Here is an 18,785-nt window from a genome sequence, read left to right as displayed (position 1 = left end):
ATATATATATATATATATGAAAGAATTAGGAGAATAGAAAATGATAAGTATATAAGTAAATCAATACAAGCACTGACTCTAAAAAAGAATAAAAGAAACGATGCCTTGTGAAGTTTGAAAAATTACTTAGACTTAAAATACTCAAAAGACTAGTGTAAGAATTGCGGGGAGGGATAAATCAGAAGGGTGTTATTCAAAGGAAGGTAAAAATATTGATCACTTTAGAATTTAGTAAGTTAACGATGCATGCTATAATTACTAGGCTAATCTCTGAAAGAATAAAACAGACAGTATGCCTTTCAGAGTGGTACAGAAGAAAAAACAGAGTGAGACAATGAACTCGCTCATCCATAAAAAGACAAAAAAGGAGAGAAGAAACACAGGAACTGTGCGACAACCAGCACAAAAGACTCCAGCAGATATGGATTAAAATATATCAGTACAGTTAATCATAACAAATGTAAATCAACTAAATGCTCCAGCTAAAAGATGATGACAAACTGAAATGCTTACTGGGGCAGAGTAGGTCACATAACTGAGTAAACAGCCAGGTGTAGGAAAGCAACAACCCAAATAACCACAACTGATGTCTCCTCAGGGTCAGGGAAACAACAGAGTGTGGTGGGGCCTGGGGTAAATTGGTAAGAGTGTACCTGTCTAAGTAAGGTAGTTCTTTTTTTTTTTTTTTTTTTTTTTTTTTTGAGGTGGAGTCTTGCTCTGTCGCCCAGGCTGGAGTGCAGGAGTGCAGGAGTGCAGTGGTGTGATCTTGGCTCACTGCAAGCTCCGCCTGCCCGGTTTACAGCATTCTCCTGCCTCAGCCTCCCAAGTAGCTGGGACTACAGGCACCTGCTACCATGCCCGGCTAATTTTTTGTATTTTTAGTACAGATGGGGTTTCACTGTGTTAGCCAGGATGGTCTCAATCTCCTGACCTCGTGATCTGTCCGCCTCGGCCTCCCAAAGTGCAGGGATTACAGGCGTAAGCCACCGGGCCTGGCCTAAGGAAGGTAGTTCTTACAGATCGTTGCCACGTGGGAATACAATCCAATGTCACATATGTTAACTTTCAAAAACCTGGAAACCAGGAGTTTTATGGGAAATCAGAATTTTAAACATCAGCCACGAATTTTTTTAAAAAGTAAACACTGAAAAAAAGGAAATAAAATGCTATTGATCCAGTGGAGGGAAGAAAAGAGATAAAATGAAACAAATGAACAAAAAGCACGGTAAATAAAATGCAAAAACAAAAAAACATAAAGCAAAAGAGGGGAATAAAAAAACAACTCTTGCACACCACGGAAACATGAATGGAAGTGAAGGCTTATGCTAAAATGCCACTGTGATCCCCACCCTGTAATTTCCGCCCTGTTCAACCTTATCATTTGGCTGAAGAGATCTAACATTAAAGGATGGGAAAAACATTAAATAATCCAAACATAAGGCACATGGAGCCCCACTGCCCACTCAAAACTCATAATAATGTCTGGATGTTTGTTCCATCAGTTCTGCTTACACCAAGTCTCCTTCAGGGGCTTACTGGATACCTGGGCTTATCCAGCTATTAAGAAAAACGGCAATGTTAAAAGGAATGCTCTGTGCCTAAAAGAATGGAGAGGAGGAAGAAGAGAAAGGAAAAGAAAAATCCACAACATTCGCCTTAAGTTACTCTTTGAGCCAGTTCCTGGAATGTCAGTTCTTCCCCATAGACCTTACTATGAGGTAAGGTCTGAAATGTTCAATGTGGCTTCCAAGGCTTTTCAGACCTGGCTCAGTTGCATCTCAGCCCCTGCCTCCACACCATTGCCCGTGCTGGTGCCCCTGCCCAGATGTCTTTATCTCCCCATCTGTACTTCCAAAAGTGAAGCATTCTCTAAAAGTTGCTTGAGGTTCCTGACAAAATCCCTGTATAAGGAACGTGCCACATGGCTATTTTTAAATTTGGTTGTATTCGGCAAAAATTTGTGTAATGAGACAAAGAAAATTGTGTTCATCAGAAGGCACATGGGGAAGATAGGTTGGCCTGATAAGGCTGCTTCTGGAGAGAAATGAAGCCAGGATGAGGACTGGACTCTTTTCCTAGAGTGTCTTGCCTGTGAACAGGCCTCCTGCTAACCCGTCTTATCCACTGGAAAACATAGCTACAGCGCTTACAGTTTAATATCTTTAAGAGGTGCACATAAATATTTGAGGGCTTAAAAGAGATAATTGTTACCAAAACACAAAGAGATAAACATGACAATTACCAAATGTTTAAGTAAATGTCTACAAATATATGGTTTTTTTTTTTTTTTTTTGAGACGGAGTCTCGCTCTGTCGCCCAGGCTGGAGTGCAGTAGCGCGATCTCGGCTCACTGCAAGCTCTGCCTCCCAGGTTCACGCCATTCTCCCACTTCAGCCTCCCAAGTAGCTGGGACTACAGGCACCTGCTGCCACGCCCAGCTAATTTTTTGTATTTTTAATAGAGATGGGGTTTCAGCGTGTTAGCCAGAATGATCTTGATCTCCTGACCTCGTGACGCCCGCCTCGGCCTCCCAAAGTGCTGGGATTACAGGCGTGAGCCACCGCGCCCGGCCAATATATGGTACTACTTTAATTGTTAAATCTAACATGTTTCAAAATATTTTAAAAATATTTTCTTGTGCATGAAAACAATTAGTAAGTTAAGCTGTCTTTCTTTTTAAGAATTCTTGACTGCATAGCTCCTGAGGAGACAGAGCCAATCATAAATTGAATGACATACTTACAGTCAAATGATTTCAAAAGCCCAATTATAAAGGTGCTTTTCATCGCTTGCTGCAAAGATTATATTTAATGTGAGGTGTGGGTGCACGTTGATATGTTTGGTATGCTCGTGGGCAGAAGAGGAACTAAGGCCTCAGGAAATCCTAAAAGACCTGGTCCCACGTACAGCAGGAGGGTGCAAAGAGAGCTGGTATTAATAGGATGTGAAGCAACGCAGGGGGACATGGCAGAGGGTGGGTCACAGCTGAGTGGTCCATTTGCTGCTGCTCGCTCTTCATGAATGAAATCTTCAACACAGCTACGATCTCTGGAAAATGCTGCTTTCCACTGGATTTCTTGTAGGAAATAAAGCTTTGAGTCCAGGTGACAGAGCAACTAAGGAGTGCCAGAGCAGGGTGAGGTCCCATACCGAGCTTTCGATGCCAAGCATTGGGGTTCAGGCCAAGTTCTTCCTGCATCTTTGAGGGGCGGGGATGCCCCAAGTGAGAACTGTTACCTGCATTTCATAATATATGCCCTTCTCAAAATGCAGGTCCTATCACAGTTGGCTGGAGCTGAGGGTGAGTTGAACATAGAAGTGATCAGGAGTCTTTCTAAGGGCTCCCATTCAGAGGATGCCATTAATTCAGAGAAAAGCGGGAAGAGATAATAAACAGCCATCACAGAAGACCCTGATCTAACAAGGTCTCCCAGCATTTCCACAGCAGCCCCCTGTCTGCCAGGCAGGGGTTGAGAAGGTGGGCTCTTTGCTTTCAGTTATAGTGGACCTATGCTAAAAACAAAACAAAAAACTCACGGGGGAGTAAGAAGCCATGGCAAGTGAACATTTCTCCCCATGCAAAACTGATGAGTGGGAGGCAGTAAGAAGAGAGCAAACTGAAGTGCATTATTTTACATTTACTTTTACTTTAAATAAAAAGCATAAAGAATTTGAAAGTATTTTGTTAGCCTTCAACCTTGGAGTCACTTTAACCTATCCACATTAAAGGGCCACCATAAAGGCTTCATGAATAGCAGCCCCAGGATAATTCCCTTCTGTTTGCTTGTTCACAGGAACAAGCATTTCATGTCTGCCCACCTCCTGAGCCTTGCACCTGCCCTGTGGGTTTGGTGCTTGCACAAATCAACCCCCTGATCCCCGGCCTCCTCTGCCCTGCCCTGAGAACTCAGCGTTCCATGCATCCTCGGGCTTTTTCTGCAGGCCCTCAAACCCAGGCATGGGCTCACCAGGGTACCAGCTAGTAAACTACATCCACACAGTCAGGTTGAGGTACCCACTTTAGAAGGGGACTCTGGGACATGGAGTACAGTGACCATTATACCTCGGTTAATGGAAACTTGACTCCTAGCCTTTAAGCCTGACAACACGTGAACCACCCTGGAAAATTGGCCTTGCCAGTATTTTTAAACAGACCACGGATCCAAGTTCGAGACAAGTGTTTTCCGTGGCCAGATGGACAGTTTCAGCTGGATGTCTCAAGGGCATCCAGTCCATATATTGATAACATATCAATAACAACGAGGATCATAGCAAATACTTCTATATATCACTTATTCTACAATATTAACTCATTTAATCCTCGCAACAACCCATGAGGTAAGTACCGTTATTATTCCTATCTTAACAGATAAAGAAGCTGAGAAAGGTTAAGTAACTTACCCAACAACAACCTGGCAAGGTAGGGACTGTTGAGCTTATTTTACACAGGAAGGAAATGGGTTCACTGAAGTTAGGTGACTTGCTTGCAGAACCAGAACTGAAACCCACCTCTGCTGGCTCTAAAACCTATTTCCTTTCTAGGTCTCAAGGCCTCTCCAACACCGCTATTTCTGTTAAGAGCTACATCTGTCTCCCAATCACAAAGCCCCAAATGTCAGTATTGCCTTGGGCAAATCTCACTGATTCTGTCTCTGGAATGTCTCCAATATTAGCCCCTTTCTTTGCACTCCAATGGCTCCTGCTTTACATCCCACTTTCATATCGACTTTTGTATGGACCATCTCAAACTGATTTTACATCCTACATTCTCTTCCCTCTCCTCTCTACCCTCATGGAAAATTACTCTTCTTTAAAACACAGCTCTACAAAATGTCAACAGCAGAATTACCATGATATCAATCTTTTCCCTTGTTCTCTTCTGTGTTTATTGAGTTAAAGGCATTGAGATTATATTCCTTTTGTAATAGGAAAAAAATGGCAGAAACAAAACACTATCTAATGATGTTAAGTCCTGTATGTATAAAACTCACCAACACTATTGCTAACCACATAAGTGCAAACTCACTGAGCTGAAATATTCAAGACTTTTTACAAAGAGAGTCAAAAATCTATAATTTGTTCAATCAATATTTCTTGAGCACTTGTTACACTAGGCTGGGTTTTCTGTAATGAATGAAAGATATAACTCTTCTCTTAATGGAGCTTACAGTCTGGTGGGGGAGAAGCCATTAAACACACATACATGACGTACAATTACAAATTGTGCTGTGTGCCAAGAATGAAAAGAGCAGGTGCCACAAGACAGGACAACGGGCAAGAGCTAGTTTCGATGGTGGACCCAGGAATGCCTCTTTGATGAAGATACTTGTGCACAGAGACTAGAAGGATTCAGGGTGGCAGTATTAGAAGCAAGTCAAAGAATATGAAGAACTTCTAAGCAGGAGGATCGGTAAGTGAGAAGACCTGTGTGTAAACCCGTAAGCCAATACCTATCTTTTCTAAGCACTAAAGTTTCATTTGATGAAATGTATTAAGACCTTTAAGACGAAGATCTGGAACAAGAAATCCAAACAATTAATAGGATAGAAAATTGATCACTTCTGCCTCTGGATCAAATTTGAAGCCCCCTTCAAAGCATTATGTTGGCAATGAATAGAAATAACTTCCTGTGTCTTGAGTAATCACATCCCAAATGAACAGACGCATAAGTGGATCAAGCCTAACTAAAGCTAGTCCTGTGGCATCCAAGTGTCAGGGTTTCATATTAGATAAAACTTTCACCTGGCATTCAAGGGCCCACATTCTGATTACAATCTAATTTTCCAGCTTTATGTTAGTTAGTTCTGGTCTTCTAGAGATGAGGAGCAGAAATCCACCCAGGCTAGTGTGACTCTGGGGAGAAGTGGTGCTTTAAGAATTTAATGGTAATAAAGAAAATATGAGGTTCATATGAATCTAAACAGGAGTTAAAATAGGACTTGCCCATGTATAAACTGGAAAAAGACTCAAGGCAGCTTAAGAATCCTTAGTGTTGGGGCTGGGCGCGGTGGCTCACGCTTGTAATGCCAGCACTTTGGGAGGCTGAGGCAGACGGATCACTTGAGGCCAGGGGTTCAAGACCAGCCTGGCCAACATGGTGAAACCTCATCTCTACTAAAAATACAAAAATTAGCTGGGTGTGGTGTCACATGTCTGTAATTCCAGCTACTCAGGAGGCTGAGGAACGAGAATCACTTAAACCTGGGAGGTTGCAGTGAGCCTAGGTCTCACCACTGCACTCCAGCCTGGGCAACACAGCAAGATACTGTCTCAAAAAAAAATAAAATAAATAAATAAATAAATAAATCTTAGCATTGGGAGGCAATTCTCCATAATGTTTCTATAAGTCATGCCAGACTACATTTTCTGGGATATTTGCGTAGCAAACAGTCTAGGAAACTAAAGATAGTGTTCTGCAGATCAGAAGGCACATTTGTTTCCTGATTAGCATAGTAAAGGCAGAGAACGTCCCCTGCCCAGAGATCTGTTTACATTCCAGGGTAATAAACTTTATTACCCTGGAATCATCTGTCTCTGGAGGGGAGGATAGACATGTCTCCTTATAAAATTGGGGTTTTCTAAAGCTCAGTGTTGCTCAGCTGTGAAACAGACCCCTACGTGCACAGTATCCACCTAGGCCCACATCCCCATCACCTCCATGAGACCCCGGGGGCCAGGGAGAACTGATGATGCAGACATAATGCTCATGCTGCCTGATGTACCACGAGTAATAAACTAAATAGGTACATTTGGGTTCATTATTTCCTTTCCAGCTGATCTAGTAGCTTTCTACTCTAAGCTGCTCCTTAGGGGCTGCTGGGCCACCTAACCCTTAGAAGCAAGAGTTCGAAGATGTTTCACTTTTGTGTATGCCATTAAAATGACTCAACTATTTCCATAGATTCTTCATGTACATCTTTCTCACCCTGATGCTATGGTCTCTTCTCTGCTTATTGATTCTGCTATGCTATCATCATGGCTTCCGCCTTCTCTTAACTTGGTCTTGCTCATGGTCTTTTATGTGCATCCTTGTAGATTTCACTTCTGACTGTCTGATAATCTTTACTTCCAAAACCAAACTTCTGAGAGAAATAACCTATTGGGACAATCTGTCCCTGAATGGACAGAGATTTTCAAGGCCGGCCAGTCCCTAGGTCTGCCAATATGCAGACTGGCTCCCCTTGAGTCAGGTGACCATCATGATGATTATTTATCTGCTGTTTCAGCCTCAAACCTGCCCTACTACATTTCTCTGTGTTTCCCCTGCAGCTGGAAGTCTGCAAACAACTAACTGGTTTCCTATTATGTTGTATCCCTGGGAGGCAGAGGAGGGACAGCATCAGGCAGAATAAAGAGAGACTTTTCCTGCGTTTAGCTCTAACTTGTGATAACTGCTGTAGTAGCAGCAAGGGTAAGGGTGACTCAGAACTCCAACCATATCACCCAACTCAGCACAACATTCACCCCAGAGGATATCAAGGTGCACTGCAAACATAATGTTTTACACGGAGATCCAAGATTGGTATCACATCTCTCTTTTTATATGTATTTATTTATTTTTGAGATGGTGTCTCGCTCTGTTGCCCAGGCTAGAGTGCGGTGGTGCAATCTTGGCTTACTGCAGCCTCTGCCTCCCAGGTTCAAACAATTCTCCTGCCTCAGCCTCCTGAGTAGCTGGGATTACAGGCAAGCGCCACCACACTCGGCTAACTTTTGTATTTTTAGTAGAGACAGGGTTTCAACACGTTGGCCAGGCTGGTCTCGAACTCCTGACCTTAGGTGGTCCACCCGTGTCTCCACCTCCCAAAGTGCTGGGATTACAGGTGTGAGCCACTGCGCCCTGCCTGGTGTCACATCTCTAAAGGGGTCATGGCATACCCATCGATTAGCACTGACAACCAAACAGGATGCCCCTTTGCTTATCTAGAACACTATGGAATGTGGTCAGCACAGAAAGGAGAAAGTGTAGCTTACATAATGTACACATTTCAAGGCTGCCTGTGCTCACTTATGTCATGCCAAGGCTGACAAATTGACTGGCATAGGACTATATCATTCCATGCCAGGGGCTCAGAATTGTTCCTACTTATTCTGGAAGGACTGGTAACTTACACAGACTAAACGAGTGAGACATGATGTTTCAAGTGATAATATCTAGTGGGGATTTTAGATAATTATGGCTTCCACCGTAGTTTTAGAAAATGTGGATACTGCTGCCTGGTCTTCTTCCTAGCCATTTTGGGTTTGCTTTCCAGCTTTTCTCTGGTGCTTCAAACTCACCTTTTGCACTGGCATAGCCTTTTGTCAACAGTATTTCCATTTACTTCTCCTAGTCCATCTTTCTCTTTCACTTGTGGTTTTCTTCCCTTGTCATTTAAGCATTCTTAACTACACATAGAAATCCAACAGAAGCCTTTTGTGTGGGGGATTCCCTCAGTCCCAGGCAGTCCTGAAAGCAGCAGGTGTCTCTGCAAAGGCTTCTGTCAGACCTTAGACTTATACCCAGCAGCTGCTAATCCTGAGCTCTCACTATTAAAAAGCAGTAAAATAGACTTCAATCAAAAACAAGTATGGTGGGGGTTAACTCCCTCATCTTGAGCTCCATCCACACTTGCCTTGAAATTTTCCAAAAATTCACTAAGCTAATTTCTCTCACCATGGAAAGAGAGAAAGGCTGTGTTGCTGGTGTACAATGCTGCCTGTGATGGAGGTGGTGAGGCACAAATTTCCCTAATCAGAAGATAAAGGCTAACCGTGTATATGGGTGGGATGGGGGTTGGAGGTAGCTTGCAGGGCACTGGAGCTACAAGTAGAAGCACAAATTTTCCTGGCTGGAAACAGGCCCCTAGAGGGAAACATCACACCAGATAAGGAAATAATCTTTTTTGGTCCAACAGGGCACTAAGGCTCATTATCATATGCCAAGTAATGTCCACCTATACAAGAATGCACAAACTAACTTCTTATGTTATCAATACAAATGTGTCTCTAAAACAGCCGTGTAAGCTAAAAAAGAAAACAACTATTTAACTTGACTTTATATTGTTTATGGATTCATTCACATATATAGTAAATGTTCTTTAGGGTGGTGAAACAAGATTATTAGGACAGCTACTTAAAGTTCAAAAGAGCCCATGTGCTTCTTTTGCCCACCATTGTGAAATGGTGATGCAGCCAAATTTCAATCCACCAACACACTGCCCCTCTGCATTGCACACACAAAGCATAACCTGGCTGGGCCTCTTGTTCAAGGTCTCTGTAAAAACATAGAATTCCATAGCATTACTTTAACAGCATATGGTCCAATCCCCCTACTACAGATGGGTAAACTAAGGCTCATGCCTTCAGTGAGCCAATAGGTATAGAGGACCTACCATGTATCAGGTGAAATTCTAGACCCTGGGGAGACAAAGATGAATGAGACACAGTCCTTGTCCTAAAGGTACTCATGGTTTAGTGAGAGAGATTTAGACACAGACACACACACTTACACACCTGCAATAAAATATTAAAAGTATTATTATGTGTGTTTGTGGAATGATGAGATTCCTTGCAGATTAAGAAACAACTAATAGTGTTTGAGAGACGGACTCAAGAAGAGTTTCCCATAGGAGATGAGATTTGAATGTGGGCCATTTAAAGATGAATAGGAATTTTTCTGGTAGGAGACAAGAAAGGGAATTTGAAGGAGTGGAAACAGCATGTGCAAAGACGTGTAGTGTGAAAGCAACTGGTCTCTTGGGGAGGAAGCTAGGGTGGCTCAGGGGCTGGGAGTAAGGAGTGGGAGACGAGGTCTAGATGGCTTCCATGACTTGCTGTAAGGTCCTACAGCAAAACAGCTCCAAAGCCCACCTAATTAGGTTTCTTGACTCTCACTCCAGTGCTCTTTACACTGGACCTTGATGCTTTTAGCACCAATAAAACGTAGCCAAGTGAAACTAGAATCATTTTTAACATAATAAATGCCATCGATGCTGTAGGCACAATGGGTAGCTTAAGAGAGGGTCTGAGGAAAGCCCAGAAAAGCAAATTCGAAGAGAAATGTAACAACAATGACACCTACCAGAATAAAAAGAACATTTATCAAAGCCCTAGATAGCACATCATACAGCCATTTTTTTTAATTCGTAAAATAAAGGATACCAGGACAGAGGAAGATGATAAATAATAGTGATAATAATTGCAACAAATGGTCCTCGTGTCTCATACTTTAAAAAATCCTCCTTTGTATATATTATTTCTTCAGAAGGGTGAGATAATTATGTAGTTTGGATAAAATTAATATGCAATCCATAACTAAAAAGAAGAAGACGTATTATTTACAACTGTTCATTTGAAGCTATCACTGTTGTCAAAATATAAATCAGATGCCTTCATGATGAGGAATTTGGCACCAGTTCCACATAAGCCAGAAGGTTAGAAAAATAGAAAAATGAAGTGTATTCATGCTGTTTACTAAGAAAAAAAAGTTTTCTTCACAGATGATAGGAGGCTTTGAAGTTGTGCAAGAGAGCACAGTAACCGACAAGGAGAAATGAGTGTGCAGTGTACTGTTACAGCATTTTGGGGCCCACATTGAATTTGCCATAATAAGTCTATTTTCTGTCCAAAAAATGGTCAAACTGTTTATTTTTAGAGATTAAAAAAAAAATATGTCTGTATCAACCATTCTTTTTCCATATTCTAAATTAGAAAGATAATTCCTTAAAAATCAACATAGGCGGCTGGGCATGGTGGCTCACGCCTGTAATCCCAGCACTTTGGGAGGCCAAGCGGGCAGATCACGAGGTCAGGAGATCGAGACCATCCTGGCTAACATGGTGAAACCCCGTCTCTCCTAAAAATACAAAAAATTAGCTGGGCGTGGTGGCAGGCACCTGTAGTCCCAGCTACTTGGGAGGCTGAGGCAGGAGAATGGCGTGAACCAGGGAGGCGGAGCTTGCAGTGAGCCAAGATCGCGCCACTGCACTCCAGCCTGGGCGACAGAGCAAGACTCCATCTCAACAACAACAACAACAACAACAAACAACAACAACAACCACCACCACAACAAAAATCAACATAGGAATTTGCCTATGTTCTAAGCACCTTTATTTGATATCACTACTTTTATAGGCATATCTCTTTTAAAGTTATGTCCGAGATACCTAAATGGAAAGTAGTTTACTCACTTCCCTGTTCAAATTGAGAATCCTTGTAGTGAAGAACAAAGAATTTGCAAATGAGATTTGAGAGTAGAGAGGGATGTCTATGACATCTTAAGAGCAAATTGCAGGGTATATGCACATAGCTGTTTGTGCCTGTTTGTATGAGGAAGGAGAAAGTTGTGGAAAAATATGAGCCTGTTTGTGGATGCTGGTTCCCACTGTGGGGTAAAAATGAAGGGGGATTACGGAAGAGATTAACTTTTTCTTCATATGTCCGCGTAAGGTTCACACTCGTTATAATGATCATAAAATGTCACACTTTTCCTTTAATTGAATAGAAAAGATGAAAAAAATAAACCCTAAGAATAAAGGTTTTTTAAAACACTAAATGGATTCACCAAGGATTCCCTGAGCAAAATGTATTCCACAGCAAAGAAATAGGCCCAGGTATCAAACAGGTAGTCTGCCGGCCAAATGCTGCCCAAATGACTCTCAAGGTGAGGTCTACCTAAAGGTTTTCAGAAATGAAATTCATCCAGTATCTAACACCATAAATTAGCAGACCAATAGGATTTAACCATTTACCAAAACTGCATCTGAGAACTGATAGCTGCCAGGCATCATGCTAGCAGGTTTAGAGCAATTACTAATTGCATCTGGAGCAGAAGGTAATTAACTCCAGTTTTAGAGCTATTTGGGTTTAATGTACTAGCTTTCTGTCATGAAGCTGACAGATAAAAAGAAACTAAGTATGAAGCATGCTTTCAGGGATATGGCTCCAATATTTGGGAGTCTGTGTGGGTACTGCAGGGGAAAGGGCAATGCTTTGAAACAAAGCAATCCTGCATTTAAATTCTGGTGCAGCTATTATTTGCTGTGTGGCCTGGACATATCCCTTAACTTCTATGAACGTCTGTTTTCTAGTGTGCAAAATGGGGATAAGTATTCCTATCTTACAGGCTGTAGAAGGAAATGAGTAAGATCATATACTAAACTACTTAGCAGGCACACTTGGCAAGCAATAGACACATAATAAAGGAAGCTATTATTACTAAATCATTCCAGTACACATTGATCAAGAGTGGGCTCACTCTGCTCAATGTATGTAAGACCATATATTTGGGTTTTTTTGTTTTGTTTTGTTTTTTGAGACAGAATCTTGCTCTGTCACCCAGGCTGGAGTGTTGCGGGAAGTCAGGGACCCCAAACGGAGGGACTGGCTGAAGCCATGATCGAAGAACGTGGATTGTGAAGATTTCATGGACATTTATTAATTCCTCAAATTAATACTTTTATAATTTCTTATGCCTGTCTTTACTGCAATCTCTGAACATAAATTGTGAAGATTTCATAGACACCTATCACTTCCCCAGTCAATACCCTTGTGATTTCCTGTGCCTGTCTTTACTTTAATCTCTTAATCCTCTCAGCTGAGGAGGATGTATGTCGCCTCAGGACCCTGTAATAATTGCATTAATGCACAAATTGTACAGCATGTGTGTTTGAGCAATATGAAATCTGGGCACCTTGAAAAAAGAACAGGATAACAGCAATGTTTAGGAAACAAGAGAGATAACCTTAAACTCTGACCGCTGGTGAGCCGGGCAGAACAGAGCCATATTTCTCTTTTTTCAAAAGCAAATGGGAGAAATATCACTGAATTCTTTTTCTCAGCATGGAACATCCCTGGGAAAGAGAATACGTGCCTGGAGGTATAGGCTTATAAACAGCCCCCGCAGGTGCGCCTGTCTCTTATGGTCGAGACTGCAGGGGTGAAATAGACCCCAGTCTCCCATAGCGCTCCTCGGCTTATTAGAAAGAGGAAATTCCTGCCTAATACATTTTGATCAGACTGGTTGATCTCAAAACCCTGTCTCCTGATAAGATGTTATCAATGACAATGGTGCCCGAAACTTCATTAGCAATTTTAATTTTGCCCCATCCTGTGGTCCTGTGATCTCGCCCTGCCTCCACTTGCCTTGTGATATTCTATTACCTTGTAAAGTACTTGATGTCTGTGACCCACACCTATTCGCACACTCCCTCCCCTTTTGAAAATCCCTAATAAAAACTTGCTGGTTTTTGTGGCTTGTGGGGCATCACAGAACCTAACGACCTGTGATGTCTCCCCTGGACGCCCAGCTTTAAAATTTCTCTCTTTTGTACTCTGTCCCTTTATTTCTCAAGCTGGCCAACGCTTAAGGAAAACAGAAAAGTACCTACGTGAATATCAGGGCAGATTCCCTGATACTGGAGTGCAGTGGCGTGATCTTGGCTCACTGCAACCTCTGCCTCCCGGGTTTAAGTGATTCTTCTGCCTCAGCCTCCTGAGTAGCTGGGACTACAGGCACGCACCACCAAACCTGGCTAATTTTTGCATTTTTAGTAGAGACGGGGTTTCACCATATTGGCCAGGCTGGTCTCGAACTCCTGACCTTGTGATCCACCCGCCTTGGCCTCCCTAAGTGCTGGGATTATAGGCGTGAGCCACCACGCCCAGCCAAAAACATGCATTTGTAATAGTGCCACCCCTCCCCCTATTCCACATAAGAGTTGTGATCATGTGACAAATTTTGGATCCTGAAGATCTTGTTAAAATGCAAATTATGATTCAACAGGTCTGGTTCAGGTGATGCATGTCTAGTGAACTGCTGGTGATGCTGATGCTGCTAGTCTGTGGGCCACAATCAGAGTGGCAAGGTTCTCGGGTAAAACTGCTATATATTAAAATAAAATGGGCCAGGCAAGGTGGCTCACAGTGTAATTCCAGCACTTTAGGAGGCTGAGGTGGGAGGATCACTTGAGCCCAGGAGTTCGAGACCAGCCTGGGCAACCTGGTGAGACCTTGTCTCTACAAGTGATTTTTAAAAATTAGCTGGGCACATGGCATACACCTACAGTCCCAGCTATTCAGGAGACTGAGGCAGAAGGATCGCCTGAGCCCTGGAAGTCAAGGCTGCAGTAAGCCATGATTGTACCACCACACTCCAGCCTGGTGACAGAGTGAGACCCTGTCTCCAAAATAAATAAATAAACAAATAAATAAATAAAATGAATGGAGCTGAGGGAGTCAGGAGGGACTGTGAGGCAGGGTTAGCTACTCCGTCCCTGTTCCTGCATGCCTGAGGGATATTCCCACCATAGCTCCTGCCACACTGTATTAGTTTTCCCATGCCTGTTCCACTAGGCTGGGAGCTCCATCCTGATGGCCCCAAGGGACTGCCAAACTCAATTCAGACACTCAATTCAGGCTAGGTGTAAGTAAATGAACGAAGTAATGAATCCATGAATGTATGAAATTCATGTAATGAATGAAATTAAGGGAAATGACTGTTGGTTAGCGTATTAAAGTCTAAATGGGTTCAAACTTCCTGTTTCCGAATTACTGGACTAACTTCATATATTACCAGTATTGAGAGTATTAAGTGCTTTATTGAGTTTGATATCCAGGCAAGAGAACTATCAGGAAAGATTAATCCTGGACATTCACTTTAGAAATATAAAGTTTCAAGAGTTCCCTTTACTGTAACACACAAAAGAAAGACCCAGAACTCCCTTCTCTCAAGGGACATCTCCTACCCTGGAGGAACAGTAAGTACAGTTCCCAGCATATCACTAGGACAACATCATTTACAAAGCAATCATGCTGGCAGCATACTATTATAATTAGCATAGATTCTCTTCTAAGGCACTAGAAGTGTTATCCCTCTATGCTAATCAGTTTAAAGGTTCTCTAAGCAGTGTCACTAAAAACAAGCAAAAAAACTCTCATTACTTGTATGACAAAATACAGCAAGTATTCCAACTGAGTTGTCACATCAGTGTCCATTTTTACAACTAACTCATGCTGTGTTTACATGTTTAATCCTACTGCAGGAACAAGCGGAGATTAAGTTTGCCAAGTAAACCATTATAGCAAAGTCTGGTTTTATTGCCAGGAGATAGAAACCTGTTAAACTCAGAAGGACCACTGAAAATGTTGTTTCAATGGACAACAATAGGAAGCACTTGCCCACACGTGATCTATTTACATAGCATGCATTCTTCTGATCAAAGCCTCAGGTTCTTCGATTGGTCAGTTCAGGGCCTGCCTTCCTATGGCTCTTTTGCTGCAAATTGGGATGTTATATATAAGGACAACGTAATGTCAACTTCTAAACTTCTCCAGGTACATGTAAAAGTTTAGTTCTACAGCCTAAATATTAAAAAATATGGATGTGGTTAACCGTGGTTCATCTCAATAGAATAATAGGACTCCAATAAATATGAGGCATTCCATTTATAACAGGGAAACAGTAATTAGGTGTGTTTTAAAATTTAGCTCTGGTTTAATCAAGTCATCCTAAGCAGTCCAACATATTAGTCTTTGTCAGTAAAAGAATCCATCCACTCTAAACTCTCCCTAGGCTTCTGAAGAACTTTAAAATTGTTCATTAATTAATGCTTTCAGCACTCCTGCGGCCTCATTATGCTGTTGTTATTAAGCATTTTATTTTCTTGGTCCCAAGGGTTCCCAAAGCAAATACATGTTCCCCAGCAGACATTTATGTTTTCCTCCAGAAGAGTTGGCTTTCCATTCATGATCTAAAACAAATGTTAATTAAAACGATGGTTAATATGGCCCACACGTTTCCCAAACATTTTCAAAGTTGGCAGCATTCCATTCTCCTCTTCCTATATTCCAAGAAACTCCAGCAAGTGACTAGTCTTCTTCACAGAGTAAAAATATCTGCACAAAAGCAGTCAAAGAATATTCTGAGTAGCTTCCCAGAAAGATATTCTTAGAAAAGCTCCCTGTTTGGGGCTCTTATACATCAGAGAGCTTCAATTCCTACAAACTTAGTGAGGTCACTTTAAAGGCCAACTACCTTTTGACTCACAAATCACTTCTGGGAAATTTTCCTAAGGAAAAATCATGGATTTGCACAAAGCTTGGATGTGAAAGCTTGTGAATGTCTTTATCACAACATTGTTTAATATTGAAATTCAGAAAAACCCAACTTCCCAAAAATCATGGAGTATCCATACTATGAAATTCTATATGGACATGTGAAAAGCTTTAATAAAATATTTAAAGATATTAAAATATTTATGATTTAGTATTATACAAATATAAGCAGACAATGAGAATAATTTCTAGAATTATCACAATTTCCTAAAAAAAATACATATTTGACTGTAAATAAATAAACTCACAACTTACTAATAATTATGTCTAGGTTCGGGTGATTTTAATTTCTTTTCTGTACTTTCCTAAATTTTTGTAGTTTTATATGTTCTAAATTAAATATATATTACTTTGTAATTAAAATATAAAATGTTTTACTTATTCCTTTCTCTTAGCAATGTGACTATAGTCTTCCTACATGGGGAATTAATCACTAGATTAGTAGGAAATTAATGAAATTCACGATGGATGAACAAAAAGTTAACTTACCACATATAGTTGGCTTTAACTTCTTGTATGTAAATAAATTCCTCCCAGTAGATTCTCTACCAACTAGCTCCAGTTTCTACTAGCTGTTCCTCGTTTAGAAGCAGTCCACTGATTTTTAGTCAATCAAAATGAAACTCCGAGAAAGACAAGCAAATGAAATGTGAAAAGGAAGCTGGCCTTGGTGCTATGCACAGTGATGGAAACCATGAATATGAATAGATGCAGCATTTGGACAGCAGGATAATGGAAGAGGGAAATGCTATTCATTTGACAGCTGCCAACTCCCCCTCCCTGCACTGTCACTCCCCAGCTGCCCACCCCCTTCTCCGGGCCTTGATTCCCAGCCCACAGAAACGCTGTGGTGCGTGTAGCCTCCATGGCGTTCTCACACTCCAAAAGCGCAGAAGATAAAAGGCCACTGTGTTGAAAGCTTGTGCCTCATAGAGTAACAACAGTGCTAAAAGTGCTTAAAAATACGTTACTACTTTTCATATCAATCACAGCGTTTTCCAAGCTACTCCCCAATCTACTGTGAGGTACAAGGGTGAGCATTGTTTAATTGGCTTTGGGAGTTGTATGAGCTGTGCGAGACCTTTAATTAGAGAGCTGGTGGAATACGCCTGTGATGTGTGTGTTAGGGAGGGGTGGGCTGGTTCTGCCATGGTCTTTGTAATCCCTTTGCAAATGCACCTTTGGACAAACTTAAAAGAAAGTAGAGGAAAGTTAGAAGAACTTGCTTCTTACTAAAAGAAGTTCAAGGTAGCAGTACCCTAGGTTTTGTTCACGTGCCTAATCTCTGAATTCAAATACCACTTAATAATGATGCTTAAACTGTTTATTCTCAATGTCAGAATGTTCTCATCTAGGTCAACAGAGAAAACGCTGATTTGTAGTACTGTGGTCTCATCCCAGAGACTGTTGGTGCTGAGGCACATGCACCACTGAAAGGGGAAAGTTATTCAGTGCTAGCAGCAGTTGCTATGTAGAGATAAAGACCTGACATTGCTGGATCTTCTGATTCTTTAAGAGTAATTGGAAATCCATTTTTTTTGTGAAATCTGTATTTTTATAGGTTGACAACTTAAAAGAAAAATCAACACTTTCTATGAGCAAACAAAACATTTCTGTGGGCCAAAATAGGCCTGTGGACCTCTGATTCAGGAAGAATAGGATCTGAACACAAGATTTTTTAAGCACATTTTAAAGTGCACCAAATTTATGTGTATATGCATAAATTATTATCCAATAAATTCAGTAGAAAAGAACCATGAATTTAAATTCTAAACTGCCTGACCAATTTATCCGAATCAGCTCCTAAAATCATTTTGGGTCTATTTTCCTCCTTTAATTAAAATAAGAATAATCTACTAAAGTTTTACAGTTTAAATATTGACAACTATATTTATTTTTGCACCTCAGAGCCACTGCTGATGTATTTCTTTTATGTATGAAGAGACTGAGGAACAAAGAAAAATCACGGAAAAGTCAGAGGATGAAGATGGAATGCAAGAGTCCTGTCTCTTTATGATTCAACAATCAAATAAAAACCTTCTCTAAAAAATGACCAAGAAAGCAAGCTTATTAGGTTCATGAACAGAGTCATCATGTAAACAAATTACTTTTATGATAGTCCCAATAAAATGATCTCAGGTTCTTATTTAAAACTCATGGAAAGGAAATGTGTCAGGTTAAGACATCTTTATCTGTTTTTAACAACTGGAATATTAATCATATCTAATTCAATGTATATTTCAAAATGAGTAACTCACATAGTCACAGCACTGTCCAAATTAATGAACAGTTCCCATTTCCTAGGACTGATACTTTAATATTTACTAATTTGCTTTCCACACTGCCATTTCTCGTTAGAATGGCAACTTCTAGTTTGTGAAGGAAATGAGTCATTCCATGCAACTATCCCACCTTCTGAAGGACAAGTCACAGCAGGAAATGAATGGCTTTTGGTTTTTTTTTCTGCACTAGTACAGGAAAACAGTGTATCTAATACTGAAGGATCTGAACTTTGGGACAATCACTTTTTCTAGATATTGTTTGCAACTTTCAGAACATTCTTATAAATTAATGTAAATTAGACAGAATTATAATTTTGCCATTGTTTTATGTTGAAATGAAATCTACAGCTATCACTAAATGTTTATGAATTTTTCATCTACAATCAACCTTTCAATTAGTCTTATACA

At 40.9% G+C, this 18,785-nt stretch overlaps 1 protein-coding gene across 2 annotated transcripts in view; it reads right to left on the bottom strand.

The window, feature by feature from the left end:
- The window catches only part of MOB3B (MOB kinase activator 3B), a 201,697-nt gene that overhangs the window by 152,525 nt on the left and 30,387 nt on the right, over positions 1-18,785 (bottom strand). Inside the window, exon 1 of one of the 2 annotated variants that reach the window (XM_058445218.1) lies at positions 16,585-16,800. The exons of the other annotated variant lie outside the window; for it this stretch is intronic. The gene's annotated coding sequence lies outside the window, so the exon portion shown is untranslated. Of the gene's footprint in view, positions 1-16,584; positions 16,801-18,785 lie in introns of those variants that run through there. 2 annotated transcript variants of the gene reach the window in all.

This window comes from Hylobates moloch, unplaced genomic scaffold (genome assembly GCF_009828535.3).
Source record: "Hylobates moloch isolate HMO894 unplaced genomic scaffold, HMol_V3 SCAFFOLD_10, whole genome shotgun sequence".
NCBI classification, from domain to species: Eukaryota; Metazoa; Chordata; class Mammalia; order Primates; family Hylobatidae; genus Hylobates; species Hylobates moloch.
Note: the sequence above shows the minus strand (reverse complement) of the source record. Positions and strands in the feature narration are given on the sequence as shown.